The 25,654-nt window shown below is 34.4% G+C and overlaps 1 long non-coding RNA gene across 2 annotated transcripts; it reads right to left on the bottom strand.

Annotated features, from left to right (window-relative positions):
• Positions 1-3,238: 3,238 nt before the first annotated feature.
• On the bottom strand, positions 3,239-6,644 carry LOC139876620 (uncharacterized). 2 transcript variants are annotated; one of them, XR_011768204.1, is made up of 6 exons: positions 6,065-6,644; positions 5,021-5,573; positions 4,430-4,467; positions 3,915-4,344; positions 3,704-3,836; positions 3,239-3,547 (listed from the first exon to the last, which is right to left on the bottom strand). It is a non-coding gene; the product is annotated as an uncharacterized lncRNA (long non-coding RNA). The 2 variants fall into 2 exon arrangements; XR_011768203.1 differs by having other exon boundaries at positions 3,915-4,467.
• Between the last annotated feature and the right edge of the window lie 19,010 nt (positions 6,645-25,654).

Here is a 25,654-nt window from a genome sequence, read left to right as displayed (position 1 = left end):
GAATGATTGATTACGATAAACTAATGAACTCACCAACCTTTTGGTTGACACTCTAAAGCATGTTTATTCTCAGGTATTAAAGAAATCTTCCGCTGTGCATTTGCTCATTTTAAAGATATTACTTGGAGTCATTCATGACATATTTCAAAAGACGTTACATTCGAGTCGTTGAGTTCACCAAGATTAATAATAAGTCATTCATAGTTTGGATATATTATGAGATGGTATGTATGTCTGTCAACTTTCGTTGAAATAAAAGTTTTTCTTTTGAAAACGAATGCAATGTTTGTAAAATGTATCATATAGAGGTCAAATACCTCGCAATGTAACCAATTATTATGTAACGTTTATAATCGATATGAACGGGCATTAAAGAAAGTTCTACCACTTCATTGCTCGTCTACTACTGTCTCATCAATTATATAAAAACCAACGCAAATTAGTACCACGTCTCAAGAGAAGTGTTCAATTAAGTAAATATCACTTCACAATTTCGCTTCTTAATTTTGTTTATCTTCTAATTTTAGGGTTTTTTTTTTTTTTTTTTTTTTTTTTTTTTTTGCACAAAATTTATGAGTATTAGGGTTCTGTTAATTGACATCAATCTAGTGTTTGCTAATCACGTAATTGAGATAAAACCCTTAAAAATTATTGTACATCTTTAAAAGTTATTTTAATTTTCCTCTAGCTAATGTACCTTATAATAATTTGTTTGGAGAGCGATAGCACAAATTATTGTACGGAGGTTGAATGAGTTATAATAGTGGAGTTTATAGCCATGGCAGTTTAATCCCGTCGATTCCGATCAATCGTAAACAATTCTTCTACTTAATTTAATAAGTAAGTTGTGAGGAGAATTGATTTAATTACTTTATGTTAAAAATAAAGAGTGTAATATGGCAAATTAGGGAAAAGGGTAAAAATGTCTAAAAAATGATTTGGTGGTGTATGGTGAAATGGAGTGGTGGAAGGATCACTTCCCTTTGTAAAAATTCGAGATACGATATACAGAGTATATATTTTTGTATTTCGTTGGTTAATTTTGTCTTTAATCCCGCAATAAATTGTCCAGCTTGACGTATGAGTTTTTAACATATTTCGCGTGATATACGTTAAAGTGCATTTAATAAATTCTTAACTTATTTTTTTAAATATCACTTTGCACATATATAAGAAAATTTTAACTTCATTAAATAATTCAATGTGTGTCATATCAACACATTAACAACCTCATATGTCCTAAATATGTAGTTGAAACATAATAAATATTTATTTAATAACCTTATAAGGTTGTCTATTCGGACAAAAATTAAATTGTCTTTACCTTAAAAATGGTAAGCCTTATCGGATGTTTATATAAAATTGTGGCTAAAGTTTTAGCAATTAAGCTTAAAAGGGTAATGCCCAATCTCATTGGTCCTACACAATTAACCTTTCTTTAAGGAAGACAAATCATCAATGAAAATTTGGTTGCAAACGAAGTAGTGAGTTGGTTCAAAAATAATAAAAAGAAAATGTTTCTCTTCAAAGTGGACTTTGAAAAACCATTAGACAGTGTTAACTGAGACTTTCTTGTAGAAATTTTGAAGCAAATGAACTTTGGAGATAGATAATGCAGGTGGATAATGGGATGTTTGCAATCATGGTGTTCTTCAGTTCTTATTAATGGAAGCTCATCCAAAGAATTCTCCTTAAAAAAGGTCTTAGACATGGTGATCAATTATCTTCATTTTTATTCTTAATTGTGATTGAGGCTCTTAGTATGCAACTAATCAGGCTAGAGAATAAGGCTATTATAAAGGTGTAGAAGTAGGATCACGAGAAGTGGAATTCTCTCATTTACAATTTGCCGATTACGCTTTTTTGGAATGGTTTAGAAGCAACACTTCTTATTTAGTAAGAACCCTCAAATGATTTGGAGATACCTCGACCTACAAATTAACCTTGCTAAAAGCAAAATAGATGGTGTAAATGTTGACGATGTGGAGGTTAACCTTTTAGCTTTATCTCCAGCTTGTGCTCATGGTTTCCTTCCTCTCACGTTCTTGGATTATCGGTTGGTAAGCATATAGGATCTTTGAATGCTTGGAATGGTGTGGAGTAAAAGTTTTTGAATCGATTGTGGAAAGCCAAGTCCTTTTAAATTGATGGGAGGCTTACTTTGGTTAAATCAATACTTGGTTGTTTGCCATTATATTAACTATATTCAAGGCACCATGTGGCATTATAAAAATCCTTGAATCATTGAGGCGTAAATTCTTTTGGAATGTGCTTGATAAGAAAAACTTCTCGTGGATGAAGTGGAAGAAAACACATGCGCACAAATCAAGCATGTAAAGGGCTGGGGATAGGTAGCTTAAAAGCTAAGAACATTAGCTTGTTAAGCCCAATGGTCGTGGCGATTTAAACACAGAACAAACTCTCGGTAACGCAAAAATATTGTCTCTATTAATGGAGATAAAGGATGTCTGGCACAATATGCATATAGCTCCTTACATGCTTTAGTTTGGAAGGGCATTTGCAAGTTTGGTTTTGAATGCGATGAGATAGAGGTCTTATTCTCCAATTCTATCAGGCGTAAAATTGTCCAAGGTGATAGTATGTTTTATTGGGAACATATATGGATACCTAATACCGATACAAGTCTCTCAAACCTTTATCCAAGGTTGTATGCATTGTGTTAGCTAATATATTTAGCCCGAGTCCAATATGTATTATGGGCTTACAGAGTATGCTAGGGTTTCTATGTAATGTTAGGGTTTCTGTACTCTATAAATATTGAATGATAATAAAGTGATTGTTACGGGGAATTCATTGTTCTAACATGGTATCCGAGCGGGTTTGATCCTCAGACCTAGCCACTATCTCTATACCGCCCCGTCAAATAACCCTAATCTATCTTAGTGCCGTGACTATCTTTCTTCTTCGTATCTTTTTCTTTTCTTCTCTTCTTCTAAATATCACGTAAGTGGTCATCTTAATTAATCTATCTTTGATATCAACCACTGAATACCCTTATTTTCTATTAATTTATGCCGTATCATCTAGATGTCTAACGACAAGCTTTTTCTCTTCAAATATCCGTAACTAGTAATCAATCGGACCGCGCGTTGCTGCGGTGTCCGTTGGTTATCTATTTGAAGTAGCTTTTGGTCGTGTGGTAAGAAAACAAAAGTTGTCGTGATTTGTTGTTTTGAGATTTGTTTATGCTACCAAAACATTACTTGTAAAATGCTGAATCTTTTTCCTTTATGGCTTTTGTGTCCTCGAATCTTTTGAATGATGTACTGAAGGACACTGCTTATCAAATCCAATACACAAAGATGCATGAGCACGTTGAATTTGCATATGTTGTTATTGTAACATGAAAACATTATACTTGACAGCAGTTGCAACATATTTCTCATATCTACTATTACTTGTGTAAGAGAGGTTAATAGGACAGTAGTATTCATGCAGCAGAAAGCCGTTGGTGTTGTGTCCCGTGTACTTTAGCTACAATTGTGTTTCCGACGTCACCGGGCTTGAGATCGCATAGTGGTGTTATCTGTCATGTTGCAATATCATGAGGAATTTTACACATATAAAAACTACTTATGTTGAGCAAGTAAGGAATAAACAAAGATACACCAATTACTTGATAATAAAGAAAATGGTTAAATATTGGAGTACTTAGGAACCACATAAATAAATATGGAATTACAATTTTGTGCACTTAGGAGAGTTATAGTGTTTCTTGTTGCCTCAGAAGTGGTAGCAGCAGAGGACAAAATATGTAGAACGAAAGTCGAGTGATTACTACTTTGCAACAGGCATATCATTATGACCATCAAGATCTGAAAAAAGTTAAATGTCATTTAGAAAACAATACCATGAATCACAAAAGAAAAACCCATAAATAAATAAAACAATACCACTTTCAACTATCGGGGTACTTGCAGTGTTTTGGATAGCTTCAAAGTGTTGGCAGCAAAAGATAAAGGATCAGAAACAAAACCCTCCAAACGATTATGACTTCCTAACATATTTCTAGTAGCTGCTTGTGTTGAAGACACTACTGGTATATGAAAATCAATAATGTGGCCATCAAATCCACTATTAGAAGCGTTTCTATTTCTATTGAATCTCCTGACATTTCGCACTTAACTTTAGGCTGCTGCTGCAGCATAACAGAGCATAACAAAACAGACTAATATATCCTCAAACTCAAAAAAATTAAACATAATATAGGATAGTTATGCAACAAAAGAGCAGAATGAACAATAACCTAAAGCCTCTATATGTACCGACCAATTCGAGCACCAGATATCCATAACCATGATCAACTCGTTAAACAATCGCACACTATGAACGTTTTCAAATGGAAATAAGCAACTAAATATAACATAAGGCAATGGCTTAAAAAGTAAAAGGACATCAGAAAACTTACTCAACAAAGCAGCAATTAAAGGCAATGCGAAGAAGTACCTACAGTGACAACTATAAGTTAAGCAGAACAATAGAAGAAGGGAAGACATTGAATTGACTATAGCTATCACCTTATACAACAATGCATTATCCTTGTGACCATAAAAAATTACCAAGACGCCACCATTGCAACTAAGTTTTAAGAAAATAAAAAGAAAAAGAACTACTACTTACAAACAAATTTTACAAAAACACCACTGATTACTATCATGTGAATTATAATAACTCATAACCTACAAAAAGCAAGTTGACATCTAATATGTGCAATGCAAACGTATAAAATTACATCAATATATCGTCTAACATATTATATCAATCACCAGCAGTCACTAACACTAAAACCAACACCACTTGTAGACACAACAGAATTAGATAAAGTGTCTAAACGATTTGCGCATTACAAATAATACTTGCGTGAAATCTGTGGCAACGAAACATATGGATAGACACTACCGACGCCAAAAAATCGGACGGAGAAAAATAATCAAATTTCAATACCAAAACTCATTAATTTCAATTGGAGAAAAATAACTGCAAGTGAACAAATGTTTACCTTCATAAGCAGAGACGTTTTAATATTGCTCCACTCTCTAACTGTTTATTTATCTTTAATACCTCCTACACTTCATGATTAGTAAATAACAATAGTAATACCAACAGAAATTTGATAAGGAGAAAAAAGAAGAAGAAATGAGGCTCAGATCCGTGTTTAAAATCAAGCAGAGAACATGAATCGCCATGTCTGCTATCTTTTGATTGCCTCGCCAAGATACGAACTCATTTTTTCTCGTTGCTCGACCCAACTCCCACATATATATCATCACAGCCTACTTTATTAAACCTTCTTGAGTTGTGAGTGCCAAAAGACGATGTCACTGATAGATATTCCAACTGAACAACGGTATTGAAAATCATGGCAAAACATATGTTTTTTTGCTACAATCATTTAACAACAAAGAGGCTACCATGTCTTAAGACGGCAACCAAACTCCATGTAATAGGTGGCATCAGAAACATTTAATCGGTCACCATGGCTGCAACTAATATGTTGCCTTGCCAAGAGGTGACCGAAGGCACACGTATTTCACCATCACAGATATAGCAAACTGTTAAGATGCAACATAAAAAAACAGCATCAGTACTATTCTGTTTTCTTTTGTACATCTGTTTGACTTTAAATTGACACAATTTAGATTACAACTTCACTTCTTAAAGCACTCCATATCACCTGGTATTTGGAGTGCTTTAAGTAAACCAAATAGCAGGTCAAAACAGATTGCAACTTCACTACTTAAAGAACTCCATATCAACAATATTCTATGATGCACATGTAAATATAATATTGATGTGATGTAATTATTCCTGATTTCATTTCTTAAAACTGTGTTGTCGTATGAGCTTCCTTTGTTTTTGTTGTGATTTTTTGTGTTTCATGGAAATTTATAAACAACCAGCTATCAAGTATAAGACATTAAAATGACAAATTACACATAAAAGAGATTCAGGCACTCCATATATATCAGAACAAAGAACAATAACAAACATATATAAATCCATTAACCATTAACAATTTGTAAAAGTTATTCGAGAAGTATACCTATTTTCAAGAGTGACAATGTGAAATCCAAAGATACCTAACAACAATCGGATGAGAACCGACGGCACCCCAACCTAAATACAGGCACAAATCGATTAACGCCGGGGACAAAACCTACCAAGAGGGCCAAAATCGCATAATCACTTTTACGAATAAGAACGGTATGAAACCCTAAACTTTCAAAGCCATCGATAGCTTTAAGACCACAAAATAAGATGTCGTTCTTCGTAACTGAGCGTGGAAGCACGGAGGTAAAGAGCAAAGCCAACAGAAATCAAGTAACCCATCAATCGCGTCAAACCCTAATTTGTAGCATATGTCTACATCAGATAGTTTGTGCCAGCCACAAATAGAATGAAGGAGACCATGAAGAAGAGTTTGAGGTTAATCGCCTCAAACCCTAATTTGTGTTGTACATCTTCAATCGGTTCACCCAGAAAGAAAGAGAAAGATCGCAAGTGGAGAGGAAGAAATCAGAAATAGGGTTTTTTTTTCTTTCTAGCGGTGGTGTAAATAAATAGGTGGGCAACAGTAGTCGTTTTGGGTTATTTGTTGAATGGAACGACCAAATTCTGAATGAGGTTTAGTATGTAAGGATAACAACAAATTCTGAATGAGGTTTAGTATATAAGGATAATATCAACAATTTCATCAATTGCCACCGAATGAAGACCACCTTTGTTTCTAAAGTTAACATCTTGCAAATGTCATTACCCCATATCAATTAATTACTCTTGTTTCTGTATCTACATGTCATAGTTTTTATATTCTTATTTTTGTTTTCTTTTTTAAAAAAATAAAAAAATAAAATCGGCGTGGGGCTGAGCCGCCTAGCTTGACTAGGTTTCAAACCCCGAAAAAAAAGAGGAATAAAAAAAAACACGAAAAAAGTGAATATAGTCAAAACTCTTGTTTGCAGCGTTGAAGAATATTGTTATCGTCGACATAAATTGCATACGAAAGTGGTACTTGATCCTTAGGCACAAGCCACGGCGTAAAAGAAAAAAAAACGCTACGGAAAAGGAGAAGACATCAAGACATACGCAACCAAATCAGCGAATATCGGTCTATTCGGCGAAACAAATCAAGAAAAAAAATATATTATGTTTTTTTTTATTACTATTTATTTGATATTTGTGTTTCTTTTCAGTCCGAGCTTTCGCGATTTCGCCGCTCGGACTGCGGGGGAGTGTTAGCCAATATATTTAGCCCGAGTCCAATATGTATTATGGGCTTACAGAGTATGCTAGGGTTTCTATGTAATGTTAGGGTTTCTGTACTCTATAAATATATGATAATAAAGTGATTGCTACGGGGAATTCATTGTTCTAACACAGTGGAAATAAATAAAGGAGGAATGATTGCAGAATGGGTTTGTAATACAGATTCATGAGTGAAAGGCAATTAGGAATGGAGAAGAACTGTTGTTGGTAGAACACATTTGAAATGCTGAATTTGGAAGAAAGAATAACGCCAATTCAAGAATTATCACCATTACCGCATACATGGTGTTGGGGTCTTAGTACGCGTGAAAATTTTCCAGTGTCACATCCCTTAGATAAGGAATTGCTTGAGAACCTGCGTAGAAGCAAATGGGTATCTTGTATTCCGAAGAAGGTCAATATATTTACTTGACGACTAATTCATAATGGTATACCCCACGCGTGTAAATCTGGGTGCTTGGAGCCTACACTTGGAATCAACATTGTGACAATTTTGTCAGTCTGCCGATGAAACATTAGATCATTTGTTCACTTCTTGTAGGTACACCATCCCATTATAACGATTTTTTTTTGGAGTGGTGGAGAATATGAGCTCAATACCAAGTGGAATCATGAATGTGGTAAGCTCATCCATTATGCAGGTGAGATCAACAAAGGTAAACAAACTATGTCTTGCTTCTAGATACGTTATAATTTGGGTTATGTGGTATTCTTGTAATAAGGTAATTCATGCCCCCTTGATCGGAGAAACACACTCCTTAGAGAATATGTTCTGGCTTGAGAATGTATGTTAACACATCTCCAGATCAGTAATAGGTGCCCCAAAATTAGATATTATTATCGGCGGCACAAAAGTTTTGTAAAAAATAATATGATATTTTTATCGGCGGCACAAAGAGCTTTCTTTAATGAAATCCATTAAAGTTATCGTTAGGGTAAAAATATTATGTAATTCCCTCATTTCGTTGAGGAAATGTAGGGTTGTTTTAACTGCAATTGTTTCTTTCTAGCACCGTTTCTCTCTAAAAGAGAGAACCAGCGGGTATGTTTATTTCCATCATAGTTTGTGTAAAGATTGTGCTCACCTCGTGAGAAGCACTTTATGTTGTTTATGGAGTTAAAAGTAAAAAAATCAAATATTAAATCAGATGTAACATCCTTTTATAAAATAAAATACAAAACGCATCAAAATATTTATGTATTATTTTAAAAAAATGAAATGCTTTGCGAAAACCCACTCCAAATCATCATCGAGAATTAAATTATGAACTCTTTTTTTTATACAAACCAAATGATGCTCAAGGTTCCCTCATTCATTATATTATCTTATATAGGTAATAACAACAATGCACAAATAGACCAGACACTCAAATATTTTTTTCCTGAAAACAAAGTTTAAATAAATACGATATGAGGATTCGTTGAGTTACACATGATTATAGAGATGCTTAGTCTATATTGAATAGATCCTACAATCAAATTGAACTACCCATTTGTGACAACTAATTGAAACTACGAATAACTTGTAACAACTATTGAGCTGATCATACAACCTTGAAATATAACTAACAAGCAAACACAAAACTATTGAACCTCCATCCACGATACACCAGCGTCTTCGTACAACAAGCACCAAGGCCTTCTTCAAAGAATCGCGGCAGAACAGGTTACATGAAAAACAATGAGATCAAAACTCAACTTCCAACCAAATATGCCCACATAATCCATTAACCATACCAGCAAGCTAGTGATCAGGGGCCGACTGTGGAATATCTAATGCCCCGAGCGAGTTACAAAAAATGTCTGAAAAATTTTTAATATGAAAAGATAAAAGAGTAACATAATAATTTCTAGAATAAATTAAATATTATTGGGTTGGGATACCTTTCATTAACATGATGAGTTATGTTACGTGTTTATATGAGTAATAATATACAACAAAACTCAATTTCACATGGGAGGTCATATGTGTTGGGTCATTTGTTGGTCGTGGGTCACGTTTGAATAAGTCATGTTTTGCAGGAGTAGTTTGTTTTGAATAATTCTAGTCATCCAATAGAATGAGAAGTCAGTTGTTTTTTCCAACGTTATTTTTGTTACTCTTTGTAAGTCTATATATATATATCCTTTTGGCAGCATGAATAAAATCATCAGAAAAGCTTTTGAGCACCAATATTGATTGTTTTCTATACTTGTGAATTGTGAGTGTGATATCAACATTTGGTATCAGAGCTAGGTCAAAGAGTTCCTTACTGTCAAAAGTTAAGAAAGAGAGGAAGTAATGGAGAACTCTGATAAGTTTGTGCAGCCAGCAATCCCAAAGTTCGATGGTCACTTTGATCACTGGGCTTTGTTAATGGAGAATTACCTAAGGAGTAAGGAAATTTGGAGCTTGGTGGAAGATGGTGTTCCAGCACAAACCGTTAATCCAAGTGAGGCTCAGAGAAAGGCTACCAATGAAGCAAAGTTGAAGGATTTGAGAGTGAAAAACTATCTATTCCAAGCAATTGAAAGAGAAATCTTGGAAACTATCCTGGATAAAAGCTCTTCAAAGGGCATTTGGGACTCCATGAAACAGAACTATGAGGGCTCTACGAAGGTAAAGAGAGCTCAACTACAGGCTTTGAGAAAAGAGTATGAACTGCTCTCGATGAAGGATGGTGAAAAGGTTGACACTTACCTTGCCCGAATCCTGACGATTATGAACAAAATGAAGGCTAACGGTGAGCAACCGACAACAGGTACAATTGTTGCTAAAATATTACGATCCTTGAGCCCAAAGTTTAATTACGTTGTCTGCTCGATTGAAGAATCGAACAATCTCGACACAATGACGATTGATGAACTACACGGTAGCCTTCTTGTTCATGAGCAACGTATGATCGGGCAACAAGAAGATGAACAGGCTTTGAAGATAACAACAGGTTTATCCTCTCGAGGTCGGGGAAGAGGACGTAGTGGTTCAAGTAGAGGTAGAGGGCGTGGTAGATCATCATTTGACAAGAGTACCATCGAGTGCTATAAGTGTCACAAACTTGGACATTTTCAAAGCGTGTATCCAGATTGGGAGAAGGATGCTAACTATGTCGAATATGATGATACGGAGGAAATGGTTTTGATGGTTCAAGCTATTGATGGTGATTCAAAAAATCAAGGTGTTTGGTTTCTTGATTCGGGCTGCTCGAATCATATGACGGGTGAAAAGAAATGGTTTTCTTCGTTAGATGACTCCTACCGAAATAATATACGTCTTGGAAATGATGTACGGATGGCTGTTACTGGAAAAGGGAGTGTTCGTCTTGATATTGAAGGGGTCGTATATACGTTAAGTGATGTGTATTTTGTTCCTGATCTAATGAATAACTTGATCAGTATTGGACAAGTTTAAGAAAGAGGGGTAGAGATCTTATGTAGTGACCCGAACTTTTCCATGTTTATATATATTAATTGAGATTGATATTTACATGATTAAATGTTTCCAACATGTTAAGCAATCAAACTTGTTAAGACTTGATTAATTGAAATATGTTTCATATAGACAATTGACCACCCAAGTTGACCGGTGATTCACGAACGTTAAAACTTGTAAAAACTATATGATGACATATATATGGATATATATATAGTTAACATGATACTATGATAAGTAAACATATCATTAAGTATATTAACAATGAACTACATATGTAAAAACAAGACTACTAACTTAATGATTTTTAAACGAGACATATATGTAACGATTATCGTTGTAAAGACATTTAATGTATATATATCATATTAAGAGATATTCATACATGATAATATCATGATAATATAATAATTTAAAATCTCATTTGATATTATAAACATTGGATTAACAACATTTAACAAGATCGTTAACCTAAAGGTTTCAAAACAACACTTACATGTAACGACTAACGATGACTTAACGACTCAGTTAAAATGTATATACATGTAGTGTTTTAATATGTATTTATACACTTTTGAAAGACTTCAATACACTTATCAAAATACTTCTACTTAACAAAAATGCTTACAATTACATTCTCGTTCAGTTTCATCAACAATTCTACTCGTATGCACCCGTATTCGTACTCGTACAATACACAGCTTTTAGATGTATGTACTATTGGTATATACACTCCAATGATCAGCTCTTAGCAGCCCATGTGAGTCACCTAACACATGTGGGAACCATCATTTGGCAACTAGCATGAAATATCTCATAAGATTACAAAAATATGAGTAATCATTCATGACTTATTTACATGAAAACAAAATTACATATCCTTTATATCTAATCCATACACCAACGACCAAAAACACCTACAAACACTTTCATTCTTCAATTTTCTTCATCTAATTGAACTCTCTCAAGTTCTATCTTCAAGTTCTAAGTGTTCTTCATAAATTCCAAAAGTTCTAGTTTCATAAAATCAAGAATACTTTCAAGTTTGCTAGCTCACTTCCAATCTTGTAAGGTGATCATCCAACCTCAAGAAATCTTTGTTTCTTACAGTAGGTTATCATTCTAATACAAGGTAATAATCATATTCAAACTTTGGTTCAATTTCTATAACTATAACAATCTTATTTCAAGTGATGATCTTACTTGAACTTGTTTTCGTGTCATGATTTTGCTTCAAGAACTTTGAGCCATCCAAGGATCCATTGAAGCTAGATCCATTTTTCTCTTTTCCAGTAGGTTCATCCAAGGAACTTAAGGTAGTAATGATGTTCATAACATCATTCGATTCATACATATAAAGCTATCTTATTCGAAGGTTTAAACTTGTAATCACTAGAACATAGTTTAGTTAATTCTAAACTTGTTCGCAAACAAAAGTTAATCCTTCTAACTTGACTTTTAAAATCAACTAAACACATGTTCTATATCTATATGATATGCTAACTTAATGATTTAAAACCTGGAAACACGAAAAATACCGTAAAACCGGATTTACGCCGTCGTAGTAACACCGCGGGCTGTTTTGGGTTAGTTAATTAAAAACTATGATAAACTTTGATTTAAAAGTTGTTATTCTGAGAAAATGATTTTTATTATGAACATGAAACTATATCCAAAAATTATGGTTAAACTCAAAGTGGAAGTATGTTTTCTAAAATGGTCATCTAGACGTCGTTCTTTCGACTGAAATGACTACCTTTACAAAAACGACTTGTAACTTATTTTTCTGACTATAAACCTATACTTTTCTGTTTAGATTCATAAAATAGAGTTCAATATGAAACCATAGCAATTTGATTCACTCAAAACGGATTTAAAATGAAGAAGTTATGGGTAAAACAAGATTGGATAATTTTTCTCATTTTAGCTACGTGAAAATTGGTAACAAATCTATTCCAACCATAACTTAATCAACTTGTATTGTATATTATGTAATCTTGAGATACCATAGACACGTATACAATGTTTCGACCTATCATGTCGACACATCTATATATATTTCGGAACAACCATAGACACTCTATATGTGAATGTTGGAGTTAGCTATACAGGGTTGAGGTTGATTCCAAAATATATATAGTTTGAGTTGTGATCAATACTGAGATACGTATACACTGGGTCGTGGATTGATTCAAGATAATATTTATCGATTTATTTCTGTACATCTAACTGTGGACAACTAGTTGTAGGTTACTAACGAGGACAGCTGACTTAATAAACTTAAAACATCAAAATATATTAAAAGTGTTGTAAATATATTTTTGAACATACTTTGATATATATGTATATATTGTTATAGGTTCGTGAATCAACCAGTGGCCAAGTCTTACTTCCCGACGAAGTAAAAATCTGTGAAAGTGAGTTATAGTCCCACTTTTAAAATCTAATATTTTTGGGATGAGAATACATGCAGGTTTTATAAATGATTTACAAAATAGACACAAGTACGTGAAACTACATTCTATGGTTGAATTATCGAAATCGAATATGCCCCTTTTTATTAAGTCTGGTAATCTAAGAATTAGGGAACAGACACCCTAATTGACGCGAATCCTAAAGATAGATCTATTGGGCCTAACAAACCCCATCCAAAGTACCGGATGCTTTAGTACTTCGAAATTTATATCATATCCGAAGGGTGTCCCGGAATGATGGGGATATTCTTATATATGCATCTTGTTATTGTCGGTTACCAGGTGTTCACCATATGAATGATTTTTATCTCTATGTATGGGATGTGTATTGAAATATGAAATCTTGTGGTCTATTGTTACGATTTGATATATATAGGTTAAACCTATAACTCACCAACATTTTTGTTGACGTTTTAAGCATGTTTATTCTCAGGCGATTATTAAGAGCTTCCGCTGTCGCATACTTAAATAAGGACAAGATTTGGAGTCCATGCTTGTATGATATTGTGTAAAAACTGCATTCAAGAAACTTATTTTGTTGTAACATATTTGTATTGTAAACCATTATGTAATGGTCGTGTGTAAACAGGATATATTAGATTATCATTATTTGATAATCTACGTAAAGCTTTTTAAACCTTTATTGATGAAATAAAGGTTATGGTTTGTTTAAAAATGAATGCAGTCTTTGAAAAACGTCTCATATAGAGGTCAAAACCTCGCAACGAAATCAATTAATATGGAACGTTTTTAATCAATAAGAACGGGACATTTCAGTTGGTATCCGAGCGTTGGTCTTAGAGAACCAGAAAATTTGCATTAGTGTGTCTTATCGAGTTTGTTAGGATGCATTAGTGAGTCTGGACTTCGACCGTGTTTTCTTTAAAAATGATTGCTTAACATTTTTGTTGGAAACTATATATTTTTAACATATGAATATTATGTGATATATTAATCTCTTAACGTGTTTGATATTATGTGATAGATGTCTACCTCTAGAACAAGTCCCATTGACTCACCTAATAATAATGAAGAGTCAAATGTAAATTGGAATGATTTGTGGACTGATTCACAAGTTCCCGAAGAGGAACCGGAAGAAGAATCGGAACCGGAAGAAGAATCGGAACCGGATGAAGAAATAGAACCGGTGGGGGAAATAATAAAACGGTTAAGTAAAAGAAAATCCTCAACCAACCGACCAAAGTTAATTATGGTCAATGGTGTTTCCGCCAAGGAAGCAAAATATTGGGAGGATTACCAATTCTCCGATGAATCGGATTCCGACGAAAATTTCGATGATGTTATAGAAATTACCCCAACTGAATTTAAAAAGGCAAAAGAAAATAATAAGGGAAAGGGCATAAAAATAGAGAAATCTAATTCCAACCCCGATGAACTTTATATGTATCGTCAACCCCCGAAGTCCTTAAGTTGTAACAATGACCCGGGAACCTCTAAACCACCAGGTTTTTCTAAACCAATGTGGACAACGACGGCTCGTATTAGGGGAACATCATATATCCCTAGAAACTTGGAAAAACGAACCAAAACCGAAGAAGAAGAAACGAGCAAGTCGGAATAAGATAGTTGTATTCGTGTGGTGTAATATATGTAATATAGTGTTCTTATGCTTTATGATATATGTAAAAATTGCTTGTATTAATAAGTATTTTTTTTATGAAACTAACTCTTGTCTATTTTACAGTTTAAAAACACAAAATGGATAGACAACCCAATATTTTAAGAGACCTACCCGGAGACATGATTGATGAAATCTTGTCTAGAGTCGGCCAGAATTCTTCGGCACAACTATTTAAGGCGAGATCAGTTTGTAAGACATTCGAAGAACGTTCCAAGAATGTCTTGGTTTATAAGAGACTTTCGTTTGAAAGATGGGGGATATCACATTGGGAAACCCATAAGTTACGATGTGTTTACTTTGACGCATATATTGCGGGGAACCCAAATGCTATTTTACGCAACGGGTTAAGAAATTATTTTGACTCAATATATCCGAATATTGGACTTCGTGATTTAGAAAAAGCGGCTAACATGCAACATAAAGAAGCATGTTATGCTTACGGATTAGTAATGTTCGCTTCTCACCAAAGTGAGAACAAGAACATCGGGCTACAACTATTAAACAAAACGTTTCCACAAGTGACGGAGTCGGTAATTGGGGTAAGAAATGAGGTTTTTAGATTATTACGGGACTGTTGGACATTACGTAACCCTCGTCCCTTTGATGACGTTACAACACGCTGTCTTATCAACGGCCATAACGGTTATGTTGCACAAGACCAAGGATGGGAAGTAGTCCTAGTAAAACCAGAATGCATGACTTGTTTCTGGACGTATGAATTACGTGTCTTTATTGCCTTTGCCGAACGACTTGTGTACTAGCTAGAATTGTCTTCACAACTATCTTGTATCAAAGTTATTGTGTGCTATATTTCATGCTTTATGTAAAATAAGCGGTATTGTAAGTTTGTAAAATATTGTATAAAAGTTTGAACGCGAAATATTATTACAATCAGTTTTTCATATAGAATTGTAGTAGTTGAATTGTATATTAGCTACTAAGTATGAACTTAACGGGTAGGTACTACCCGAATTTAAACTTATAAAACGCTAATATGAAGAAAAAGCTTTTATAAATGAGTTCATATTATGCTACGAAATACTATTAACTACTCTTAATATTCTATATGATTAACTTGTTCCATTTAACTATTTTGAAGGAAATGGCACCGACTACTCGACACACCGTGAATATGAATGAAGAGGAATTCCGTACTTTTCTAGCTTCAAACATAGCCGCAGTACAGGCTGCGCTACATACCAACAATAACCTTGGATCTAGCAGTACAGGAAATCGTGTAGGATGCACCTACAAAGAATTCACTGCCTGCAAACCTTTGGAATTTGATGGAACCGAAGGACCGATCGGATTGAAACGGTGGACCGAGAAGGTTGAATCGGTGTTTGCCATAAGTAAGTGTACTGAAGAGGACAAAGTGAAGTACGCTACGCATACCTTCACAGGTTCTGCGTTAACATGGTGGAATACCTATCTAGAGCAAGTGGGACAAGATGATGCGTACGCACTACCGTGGTCAGCATTCAAGCACTTGATGAACGAGAAGTACCGTCCCAGAACCGAGGTCAATAAGCTCAAGACAGAACTTAGAGGGTTACGAACCCAAGGATTTGATATTACCACGTACGAAAGACGATTCACAGAATTGTGCCTATTGTGTCCGGGAGCATTCGAAGATGAGGAAGAGAAGATCGACGCGTTTGTGAAAGGATTACCGGAAAGAATCCAAGAAGATATAAGTTCACACGAGCCTGCCTCCATACAACAGGCATGTAGAATGGCTCACAAACTAGTGAACCAGATTGAAGAAAGAATTAAAGAACAGACTGCTGAAGAGGCCAATGTGAAGCAAGTCAAAAGAAAGTGGGAGGAAAACGGTGATAAGAATCACCAATACAACAACAATAGCAATTACAACAATAATCGCAACAATTATCCCAACAATCGCAACATCAATCGCAACTACAACAAACGGCCCAACAACAACAACAACAACAACAGCAACTACAACAATCATCCCAACAACAATAATAACCGCAACAACAACAACAATCAGAAGCAGCTATGCCAAAGGTGTGAAAAGAATCACTCGGGGTTCTGCACCAAATTTTGCAACAAGTGTAAAAGAAATGGTCATAGCGCGGCGAAGTGTGAGGTCTACGGACCAGGGGTTAATAGAACGAAAGGAACAAATGGTGTCGGAACGAGTAATGGCGGAGCAAGTAGTGTCGGAGCAAGTTATGCCAATGTAGTTTGTTATAAATGTGGAAAACCAGGCCACATTATTAGAAATTGCCCGAACCAGGAGAACACGAATGGACAAGGCCGTGGAAGAGTTTTCAATATTAATGCGGTAGAGGCACAGGAAGACCCGGAGCTTGTTACGGGTACGTTTCTTATTGACAATAAATCTGCTTACGTTTTATTTGATTCGGGTGCGGATAGAAGCTATATGAGTAGAGATTTTTGTGCTAAATTAAGTTGTCCATTGACGCCTTTGGATAGTAAATTTTTACTCGAATTAGCAAATGGTAAATTAATTTCAGCAGATAATATATGTCGGAATCGAGAAATTAAACTGGTTAGCGAAACATTTAAGATTGATTTGATACCAGTAGAGTTAGGGAGTTTTGATGTGATAATCGGTATGGACTGGTTGAAAGAAGTGAAAGCGGAGATCGTTTGTTACAAAAATGCAATTCGCATTATACGAGAAAAAGGAAAACCCTTAATGGTGTACGGAGAAAAGGGCAACACGAAGCTACATCTTATTAGTAATTTGAAGGCACAAAAACTAATAAGAAAAGGTTGCTATGCTGTTCTAGCACACGTCGAGAAAGTACAAACTGAAGAAAAGAGCATCAATGATGTTCCCATTGCAAAAGAATTTCCCGATGTATTTCCGAAAGAATTACCGGGATTACCCCCACATCGATCCGTTGAATTTCAAATAGATCTTGTACCAGGAGCTGCACCAATAGCTCGTGCTCCTTACAGACTCGCACCCAGCGAGATGAAAGAACTGCAAAGCCAATTACAAGAACTTTTAGAGCGTGGTTTCATTCGACCAAGCACATCACCGTGGGGAGCTCCTGTTTTGTTTGTCAAGAAGAAAGATGGTACATTCAGGTTGTGTATCGACTACCGAGAGTTGAACAAACTTACCATCAAGAACCGCTACCCACTACCGAGAATCGACGACTTATTTGATCAACTACAAGGCTCGTCTGTTTATTCAAAGATTGACTTACGTTCCGGGTATCATCAAATGCGGGTGAAAGAAGATGATATTCCAAAGACTGCTTTCAGAACACGTTACGGTCATTACGAGTTTATGGTCATGCCGTTTGGTTTAACTAATGCACCAGCTGTGTTCATGGACCTTATGAACCGAGTGTGTGGACCATACCTTGACAAGTTTGTCATTGTTTTCATTGATGACATACTTATTTACTCAAAGAATGACCAAGAACACGGTGAACATTTGAGAAAGGTGTTAGAAGTATTGAGGAAGGAAGAATTGTACGCTAAGTTTTCAAAGTGTGCATTTTGGTTGGAAGAAGTTCAATTCCTCGGTCACATAGTGAACAAAGAAGGTATTAAGGTGGATCCGGCAAAGATAGAAACTGTTGAAAAGTGGGAAACCCCGAAAACTCCGAAACACATACGCCAGTTTTTAGGACTAGCTGGTTACTACAGAAGGTTCATCCAAGACTTTTCCAGAATAGCAAAACCCTTGACTGCATTAACGCATAAAGGGAAGAAATTTGAATGGAATGATGAACAAGAGAAAGCGTTTCAGTTATTGAAGAAAAAGCTAACTACGGCACCTATATTGTCATTGCCTGAAGGGAATGATGATTTTGTGATTTATTGTGATGCATCAAAGCAAGGTCTCGGTTGTGTATTAATGCAACGAACGAAGGTGATTGCTTATGCGTCTAGACAATTGAAGATTCACGAACAAAATTATACGACGCATGATTTGGAATTAGGCGCGGTTGTTTTTGCATTAAAGACTTGGAGGCACTACTTATATGGGGTCAAAAGTATTATATATACCGACCACAAAAGTCTTCAACACATATTTAATCAGAAACAACTGAATATGAGGCAGCGTAGGTGGATTGAATTATTGAATGATTACGACTTTGAGATTCGTTACCACCCGGGGAAGGCAAATGTGGTAGCCGATGCCTTGAGCAGGAAGGACAGAGAACCCATTCGAGTAAAATCTATGAATATAATGATTCATAATAACATTACTACTCAAATAAAGGAGGCGCAACAAGGAGTTTTAAAAGAGGGAAATTTAAAGGATGAAATACCCAAAGGATCGGAGAAGCATCTTAATATTCGGGAAGACGGAACCCGGTATAGGGCTGAAAGGATTTGGGTACCAAAATTTGGAGATATGAGAGAAATGGTACTTAGAGAAGCTCATAAAACCAGATACTCAATACATCCTGGAATGGGGAAGATGTACAAGGATCTCAAGAAACATTTTTGGTGGCCGGGTATGAAAGCCGATGTTGCTAAATACGTAGGAGAATGTTTGACGTGTTCTAAGGTCAAAGCTGAGCATCAGAAACCATCAGGTCTACTTCAACAACCCGAAATCCCGGAATGGAAATGGGAAAACATTACCATGGATTTCATCACTAAATTGCCAAGGACTGCAAGTGGTTTTGATACTATTTGGGTAATAGTTGATCGTCTCACCAAATCAGCACACTTCCTACCAATAAGAGAAGATGACAAGATGGAGAAGTTAGCACGACTGTATTTGAAGGAAGTCGTCTCCAGACATGGAATACCAATCTCTATTATCTCTGATAGGGATGGCAGATTTATTTCAAGATTCTGGCAGACATTACAGCAAGCATTAGGAACTCGTCTAGACATGAGTACTGCCTATCATCCACAAACTGATGGGCAGAGCGAAAGGACGATACAAACGCTTGAAGACATGCTACGAGCATGTGTTATTGATTTCGGAAACAGTTGGGATCGACATCTACCGTTAGCAGAATTTTCCTACAACAACAGCTACCATTCAAGCATTGAGATGGCGCCGTTTGAAGCACTTTATGGTAGAAAGTGCAGGTCTCCGATTTGTTGGAGTGAAGTGGGGGATAGACAGATTACGGGTCCGGAGATTATACAAGAAACTACCGAGAAGATCATCCAAATTCAACAACGGTTGAAAACCGCCCAAAGTCGACAAAAGAGCTACGCTGACATTAAAAGAAAAGATATAGAATTTGAAATTGGAGAGATGGTCATGCTTAAAGTTGCACCTTGGAAAGGCGTTGTTCGATTTGGTAAACGAGGGAAATTAAATCCAAGGTATATTGGACCATTCAAGATTATTGATCGTGTCGGACCAGTAGCTTACCGACTAGAGTTACCTCAACAACTCGCGGCTGTACATAACACTTTCCACATCTCGAATTTAAAGAAATGTTTTGCTAAAGAAGATCTCACTATTCCGTTAGATGAAATCCAAATCAATGAAAAACTTCAATTCATCGAAGAACCCGTCGAAATAATGGATCGTGAGGTTAAAAGACTTAAGCAAAACAAGATACCAATTGTTAAGGTTCGATGGAATGCTCGTAGAGGACCCGAGTTCACCTGGGAGCGTGAAGATCAGATGAAGAAGAAATACCCGCATCTATTTCCAGAAGATTCGTCAACACCTTCAACAGTTTAAAATTTCGGGACGAAATTTATTTAACGGGTAGGTACTGTAGTGACCCGAACTTTTCCATGTTTATATATATTAATTGAGATTGATATTTACATGATTAAATGTTTCCAACATGTTAAGCAATCAAACTTGTTAAGACTTGATTAATTGAAATATGTTTCATATAGACAATTGACCACCCAAGTTGACCGGTGATTCACGAACGTTAAAACTTGTAAAAACTATATGATGACATATATATGGATATATATATAGTTAACATGATACTATGATAAGTAAACATATCATTAAGTATATTAACAATGAACTACATATGTAAAAACAAGACTACTAACTTAATGATTTTTAAACGAGACATATATGTAACGATTATCGTTGTAAAGACATTTAATGTATATATATCATATTAAGAGATATTCATACATGATAATATCATGATAATATAATAATTTAAAATCTCATTTGATATTATAAACATTGGATTAACAACATTTAACAAGATCGTTAACCTAAAGGTTTCAAAACAACACTTACATGTAACGACTAACGATGACTTAACGACTCAGTTAAAATGTATATACATGTAGTGTTTTAATATGTATTTATACACTTTTGAAAGACTTCAATACACTTATCAAAATACTTCTACTTAACAAAAATGCTTACAATTACATTCTCGTTCAGTTTCATCAACAATTCTACTCGTATGCACCCGTATTCGTACTCGTACAATACACAGCTTTTAGATGTATGTACTATTGGTATATACACTCCAATGATCAGCTCTTAGCAGCCCATGTGAGTCACCTAACACATGTGGGAACCATCATTTGGCAACTAGCATGAAATATCTCATAAGATTACAAAAATATGAGTAATCATTCATGACTTATTTACATGAAAACAAAATTACATATCCTTTATATCTAATCCATACACCAACGACCAAAAACACCTACAAACACTTTCATTCTTCAATTTTCTTCATCTAATTGAACTCTCTCAAGTTCTATCTTCAAGTTCTAAGTGTTCTTCATAAATTCCAAAAGTTCTAGTTTCATAAAATCAAGAATACTTTCAAGTTTGCTAGCTCACTTCCAATCTTGTAAGGTGATCATCCAACCTCAAGAAATCTTTGTTTCTTACAGTAGGTTATCATTCTAATACAAGGTAATAATCATATTCAAACTTTGGTTCAATTTCTATAACTATAACAATCTTATTTCAAGTGATGATCTTACTTGAACTTGTTTTCGTGTCATGATTTTGCTTCAAGAACTTTGAGCCATCCAAGGATCCATTGAAGCTAGATCCATTTTTCTCTTTTCCAGTAGGTTCATCCAAGGAACTTAAGGTAGTAATGATGTTCATAACATCATTCGATTCATACATATAAAGCTATCTTATTCGAAGGTTTAAACTTGTAATCACTAGAACATAGTTTAGTTAATTCTAAACTTGTTCGCAAACAAAAGTTAATCCTTCTAACTTGACTTTTAAAATCAACTAAACACATGTTCTATATCTATATGATATGCTAACTTAATGATTTAAAACCTGGAAACACGAAAAATACCGTAAAACCGGATTTACGCCGTCGTAGTAACACCGCGGGCTGTTTTGGGTTAGTTAATTAAAAACTATGATAAACTTTGATTTAAAAGTTGTTATTCTGAGAAAATGATTTTTATTATGAACATGAAACTATATCCAAAAATTATGGTTAAACTCAAAGTGGAAGTATGTTTTCTAAAATGGTCATCTAGACGTCGTTCTTTCGACTGAAATGACTACCTTTACAAAAACGACTTGTAACTTATTTTTCTGACTATAAACCTATACTTTTCTGTTTAGATTCATAAAATAGAGTTCAATATGAAACCATAGCAATTTGATTCACTCAAAACGGATTTAAAATGAAGAAGTTATGGGTAAAACAAGATTGGATAATTTTTCTCATTTTAGCTACGTGAAAATTGGTAACAAATCTATTCCAACCATAACTTAATCAACTTGTATTGTATATTATGTAATCTTGAGATACCATAGACACGTATACAATGTTTCGACCTATCATGTCGACACATCTATATATATTTCGGAACAACCATAGACACTCTATATGTGAATGTTGGAGTTAGCTATACAGGGTTGAGGTTGATTCCAAAATATATATAGTTTGAGTTGTGATCAATACTGAGATACGTATACACTGGGTCGTGGATTGATTCAAGATAATATTTATCGATTTATTTCTGTACATCTAACTGTGGACAACTAGTTGTAGGTTACTAACGAGGACAGCTGACTTAATAAACTTAAAACATCAAAATATATTAAAAGTGTTGTAAATATATTTTTGAACATACTTTGATATATATGTATATATTGTTATAGGTTCGTGAATCAACCAGTGGCCAAGTCTTACTTCCCGACGAAGTAAAAATCTGTGAAAGTGAGTTATAGTCCCACTTTTAAAATCTAATATTTTTGGGATGAGAATACATGCAGGTTTTATAAATGATTTACAAAATAGACACAAGTACGTGAAACTACATTCTATGGTTGAATTATCGAAATCGAATATGCCCCTTTTTATTAAGTCTGGTAATCTAAGAATTAGGGAACAGACACCCTAATTGACGCGAATCCTAAAGATAGATCTATTGGGCCTAACAAACCCCATCCAAAGTACCGGATGCTTTAGTACTTCGAAATTTATATCATATCCGAAGGGTGTCCCGGAATGATGGGGATATTCTTATATATGCATCTTGTTATTGTCGGTTACCAGGTGTTCACCATATGAATGATTTTTATCTCTATGTATGGGATGTGTATTGAAATATGAAATCTTGTGGTCTATTGTTACGATTTGATATATATAGGTTAAACCTATAACTCACCAACATTTTTGTTGACGTTTTAAGCATGTTTATTCTCAGGCGATTATTAAGAGCTTCCGCTGTCGCATACTTAAATAAGGACAAGATTTGGAGTCCATGCTTGTATGATATTGTGTAAAAACTGCATTCAAGAAACTTATTTTGTTGTAACATATTTGTATTGTAAACCATTATGTAATGGTCGTGTGTAAACAGGATATATTAGATTATCATTATTTGATAATCTACGTAAAGCTTTTTAAACCTTTATTGATGAAATAAAGGTTATGGTTTGTTTAAAAATGAATGCAGTCTTTGAAAAACGTCTCATATAGAGGTCAAAACCTCGCAACGAAATCAATTAATATGGAACGTTTTTAATCAATAAGAACGGGACATTTCATCTTAATTGTGACGACCCGAAAATTTCCGACCAAATTTAAACAAAATCTTTATATGTTTCCGACACGATAAGCAAAATTTGTAATGTTGAAGTCTCAAAAAAACTTGGAACTTTGTTCATGTATACAATTATCTTCCGACCAGTCCCGACGATTCACGAACAATTCTTTGTATATATATAAATGTAAGTAGTAGAAATAATAAAATGTAATTGAATCATTAGAATTTAATGTGTTAAATAATATACAGAATAATTATGATGCTATTAAAATGAAGATATACATATATATATAAATTCTATACATAAGTAATATTATATATTGTAATATATATAATTAATAAATATTAAAAATGGAATATATTATATAAGTAGTAAATATGATATAATAAATGGTAATATATTAAAATATAATTTCAAGTTTAGATATAATAATATCGTCAATACTTTCAATATTAATATCCATACTAATGTTATTAATATTAATGTATAATCTATAGATAAGAAGTTGATATATATATGAATTGTGGTAGTATCATTACTAATATTATTATTATCATTAATAATATTAGTATTATTATAATTAGTGTTATTATTATTAATTATTATAATTATTATTATTATATAACTTACTTTATTTATGTTTGTTAAACGTTCCTTTTCAAATTGTCTCTCAAATATTATGACCAATTGAAGTTTAATGGAGTTAACTGTGTAAATCATTGAGTCACTAATTATGTTTTTGCTTTATCTAACTTCTTATATATATGGAAATGTATACATAAACATGGGGAGAGATATAATACATACATATACTTACACGTCGAGTTTTATCTGTACTAACTGACTATAAATGCAAATTATGTTTTGAGGCCAATGATTATAGATATAAGGTGTAAGTTTATGAGCTATAAGTAACTCTTATTAAGTTATTATTAAACCACTCAAATGGATCATTTATTCAACAAACATCACTATCTTTCTTTATTTTTCACTCATACTTTGATCACCACTTTCTGTTTTAAATCACACATCAAATGAATATTTCTATCACTTTAACTTTATACAATATGAATTATAAAGTGCATGTATCAAATCTTTACGAATCATATATTTTTGTTTTTGATTGCTTGACCATAACATCCATCCATATATTTACATTGTATTCTCTTTATGGGTTAACATCAACACAAAAGAGACTACATCTAATTTCTCTATTATATATCTCCATGTTTTCGTTAGTCATCACCCAAACCAATAATTGCTTGAGCTGCTCGACACCAAGCACCAACTGCATGTTACTTTCTATTTCTTCTTTATATTGTAAACCACCACCTCTCCATTCTACCACTTCCACTTTGCAAACTCTCAAACACACCAAGAACCATCGGGAAAAAAAAAACCCATTGAAACCACCCTACCATTACCATTGTTAATTTCCCCAAATCGTCAACCATCTACCTCACCCACCTTCCACTTAGAAACACCACATCAAACCACCATCACTTTCATCAAAACCCTAACAATTGCCTGTAAATTGCTATTGCAGCTAGCAAAATTTATGTTTTTATTATACTCCTGCAGCTACTGCTTGAAATATTCTGTTGCAGCCATCCAACGAGTTGCTACTGCTGTAGCCATGGACTACTGCTGCACCCTCGTTTCTGTTTCTGATTCAGACCGACAACCATCACCATTCATGCTGCTGCTATGAAGCTCGAACCTTTCTGTTTTGATGATCAACAACCTTATTCAAACACGATATATAAATCAAGTGAGTTGTTAATTATTTTTGCAACAAACAATACCAACAGAGACTACCCTTACCTGCTACTGCAGTCCGTTTTAGCTCCTGTTATGAGCTGAACAACCATCAGAACCGTTAT

Source organism: Rutidosis leptorrhynchoides, chromosome 11 (assembly GCF_046630445.1).
Source record: "Rutidosis leptorrhynchoides isolate AG116_Rl617_1_P2 chromosome 11, CSIRO_AGI_Rlap_v1, whole genome shotgun sequence".
NCBI classification, from domain to species: Eukaryota; Viridiplantae; Streptophyta; class Magnoliopsida; order Asterales; family Asteraceae; genus Rutidosis; species Rutidosis leptorrhynchoides.
The sequence above is the reverse complement of the archived record's forward strand: the minus strand, read 5'-3'. Positions and strand labels throughout refer to the sequence as shown.